This window comes from Solanum stenotomum, chromosome 12 (assembly GCF_019186545.1).
Source record: "Solanum stenotomum isolate F172 chromosome 12, ASM1918654v1, whole genome shotgun sequence".
In the NCBI taxonomy this organism is placed as follows: Eukaryota; Viridiplantae; Streptophyta; class Magnoliopsida; order Solanales; family Solanaceae; genus Solanum; species Solanum stenotomum.
The window spans coordinates 17,945,827-17,949,979 of record NC_064293.1 but is presented as its reverse complement, the minus strand read 5'-3'; the positions used below and the strand labels follow the sequence as shown (position 1 = coordinate 17,949,979).

At 36.2% G+C, this 4,153-nt stretch overlaps 1 pseudogene; it reads right to left on the bottom strand.

Moving 5' to 3' along the window:
* Positions 1-2,348: 2,348 nt before the first annotated feature.
* LOC125847180 (uncharacterized) lies at positions 2,349-3,821 on the bottom strand (annotated as a pseudogene).
* Between the last annotated feature and the right edge of the window lie 332 nt (positions 3,822-4,153).

Below are 4,153 nucleotides of genomic sequence, written 5' to 3'. Positions count from 1 at the left end.
TCACTGATCAGTCCCCAACTAACAGACACTTAAACAGAATAGACAGAAGCAGAACTTCCGTGGTAGAGAATCAAAAATACTTCCATGCTCAGTCCTAACTCATCTCATATTTGAAATTGAATATAACATATATAAATATTTCTAGATGAAGTTAAGACTTAAGATGAGATATATAAGCATATCCAGTGAGCACTGACCTTCGACTTTTGAGTCGGGAGTAGTGCACTGAGCAGTAGCGGGCTGCGTATGCGACTTGCGAGCAGCCGAGCACTCAGCAAGGAGCCAGAAGCAATGACCGATAAGCTAAGACTGAGAGATGAGGGATGGGAGTTGAGAGATGAGCTGTGAGCATGCGACGTAAGTCGTAACTAAGACGAGAGTTGAGAGATGAGAGTTAACTGTTGAGAGACGAGAGTTAAGAGATGAGAGTTAACTGTTGAGAGACGAGAGTTGAGAGATGAGAGTTAACTGTTGAGATATGAGAGACGACGTACGACTTACGACTTACGACTTACGAGAGTTGAGAGATGAGAAATGAGAATTGTGGCGTATTTTGAGAGATCAAAGATGACTGATGTTAGGGAAATCAGTTTAGGGATTTTTGAATATTGATTGGAATTTTGGCTGGGCATGGGCTGAATTTTTATTGTAATTTGATGTTAATGTTATGGGCTATCAACTATGATTGGGCCAACTGGGCTGAAAGTTAATTAAGATTTAAGGGGGGGGGGGGGNGGTAAAGAATATATACAAATAATTTCAGTTTTTTCGGTTAACTGAATTTTTTAAGCTAAAAATTGAAAACCGAATCGAAGAATTGAAATATTGAAAATTAAAATCGAAATCGACCGAAATAACCTAAAAACTAAAATCGAAATGTAAAAAAAAATTGGTTCGATCTATTTTTTTCGATTTTAACCATATTATGCCCAGCCCTAGTTATGATCAGTTTTCTTAGAATGTGAAATTACACCAAGAGCAATATGAGGTCCATCATTAGTTGAGCATAATCAGTTTAAGAAGACCAGGTGAGTATTATTGTCATGCATTATGAGCAACAACTGAGTTTTGGAGTTCTTTTTTTAAAAAAGCTTTTCATTTCATTTTTTTAAATTCTACTCCATAACATTTTCACTCCTCCATGGTTTTTTTATAGCCCTTTTCTTGATGATATTTCGAAGGAGTACCAATTATAAGTAAGAGATACATCACAGTTTAGTACAATAGAGATGAATTTATCAATAATGAAGGCAAGCACCGATAATAGTATGTTCTTAAGAGAATTGTTCCTCCTGTGAGATAACTGGTTATACACTTGAAATGGATGGAATATCAATTTGGAATTTGTGAACCTGGTTCATATGTGAGAGGTAAAACAAAGTTCCCCTTAAATTAAAGCAAGGTTGGCTTCAAGACTGAGGTTTTCATCATTTGAGTGGTTTCGGATTGAATGATTCTTATTGTCAAAGAAAGGGTTCTTGGTGATTTTTAAAAGAATTGATTTTTTTATGATCGACCAGGTTCACTAGTGCTTATGTTTGACATAAACTGAGAAAATTCATGCATTGAAAAAGAATGGTACATACCTGAGTATTACAGAGAAACCAGGTTCCCATTTTGTGTGTTCCTCAATGATTTGCTTAATGTTGTTAGTAAAAGAGTAGGGATAATATCCGCAGACCTCTAAACATTGTTTGAGATGTGCTTGTAGTGTGTACATGTTACAGCACGAGACTGAGTTAGCAGATATTCATTGTATAATTACTTAAGCATAATATTATTAGTTTACTAGCCAATTATTAAAGGAAAACATGATAATACATCAGTTTGTTTCGACAAGACCAAGCTTTGGCTCATTTTTCTCAAGTTCTTCATATTCAAGGCCTTCATGAGTATGTTTGCATCATCATATTCTCCCAGATCAAAGAATCTCAAGATGAGTAGAAGAGAGAACCAGGTCCTACCAATTTTCAATAACATCCAATGAATAACAAGGACGAGGTTCACACATCGAAATTCCCCCTGAAGATCTGCCAGACTCTTAGTGTCCTGATTGCTTTGTTATTCCTCCTATCTACAAAACCATGGGTTAATCCAGTATCTTCTGTTGCAGGTGCATAAATGATTGTCAGATATGAACCAGGTTCATCGGTGATGTTCCCAAAATTTGCATCATCAAAGATGTTTGATATCAGGTCACTTTCTTCAGCGTCTTTTCAGAACCAGGTTCCAAAGTTACAGTTTGGCACACGATACTCAGCTGATGTAAACAGTACATTATTTTCTTTATTACAAATTTCAGAGATGCTCAACGTGTTGTGCTTCAATACTTGAACATAAAACACTTTCTATATGGCATGTGGTTGTGACTTTTCAACTTTGTCAATCTTGACTCTTTCACCTTTCTCATCATTTTCAAGGACTTCAATGTCGCCTTGAAAATCATAGAGTGAGAGGAAATTTTCTACCATTTCTAGTACCTGTTTAGAGCATGCACTATCCATGTACTAGGTTGACCTTTTTCCTCTCACCTTCACCTGAAACACTAGTAAAAAATTAGCCTTGGGAACCCAGATTAGCTTGGGCCCCTTTTTGTGAGTAAAAGGATGAATACGATCTCTTCTATCCCAGAAAGGCAAATAAGAAGACCTTTTATCCGGAGTATTTTTATTTGGAACCAGGTTCTTAACCGTTCCAGCCTTTTCCTTATTAGTGAATTTAACAATTTTCTGAAAGGCCTCAAATAGAGCTTTACATTGATTCCTTAAATGACCTGATTTTCCCCAATGAGTGCATAGAGTTTTAGACATGTGAATAGTGTGTGCTACACGATTTTTCTATTTTCTAAAACCTATCCCACTTCGACTGGTGGTTTGCCTTTCTTAAATCTGAGTTAAAATTTCAGAGGACTTGGTTCATCTAAGATTTCGTTCCAGATCAAGTTTGATCTTATCAAGGTTTTCTTGTAGCAGCCTATTTCTTTCAGTTAAGGCCTGATAATTTATGGTTAACCGTTCTATTTCTTCTTCCAGAGCTAATTGAAGTTCACTAGCAGAGTTTTTGCCCTTGTGACTTAATTATATGGTATTAACTTATTCATTTAGATCATTGATGGTGTTATCACAAGAAGCAATTTGATCTTCCAATGTCATACAATCAAGTCTTAGGGATGCATACTCATTCATTAATTGATTCTTTTCGGAATTCACTAGATAGTATGCATCAATAAGAACTGAAGACAGGGATTGCAATTGTTTCTTGGAATACATATTTATTTTAAACTTAGTTTCAAGAAAACTTACCTCTGATTGTTTTTCCTCTTCTTCATCTTCATGAGAACATGTTCCAGCCATTAGTGCCTGAATTTTTTCTTGTGTTTGACAGGTGTTTCTCTCATCTTTTGATTCTGTTTTAGCAACTAGTGCAAGAAAGTCATATTTATTTGTTTCTTCTATTGCAAGTAGTGACTGATTTTTGAATCCTTCATTCTTAAACTCTTATTCCGATGAGTCTCTCATAGCGGCAAAGGCCTTTCACATCGAGAGATCTGCTTTTTGGTTAGTCACTCGTCTGTTTGTGGGAATGTACTTATCATTCTTGATCTCATTTGCTTTTTTCGAACTGTTCCTCCTTTGAAATACTCGTCCGCTTTTTGACATTCTTGAGAACCTTCTGGTCATTAGCGCGATGTTTTCGTCCTCAAAATCTTCTTGTGTTCTTGCTTCAAGAACCAGGTTTTTCTCCTTCATTTTTCCACCGATTTCCCTTTCTTGATTTTTCTTGAGTTCATAGGCCATGAGATTTCCGATGAGTTCATCCATAGCTAACTTATCTAGATCACGTGCTTCAGTAATGACTTCTACTTTGCTTTCCTAAGACTCTGGAAGAATACTCAAAAGTTTTGACTGCCTTCCCATTGGGAATCATTTCTCCTAGTGAGTAGATTTCATTAATGATTGCAGTGAACCTTGTATGCATATCTTGAATTGTTTCACCTTCTTCCATTCGAACCAATTTGTACTGTCTGTTCAAATTATCAATTTTAGACTTTTTTACCTGAGTTGTTCCTTCGTGCGCAGTTCGCAAAGTTTCTCATATTGCTTTTGCATCTTGACATGATGAGATTCAATTGTATTCATATGGACCTAGTCCG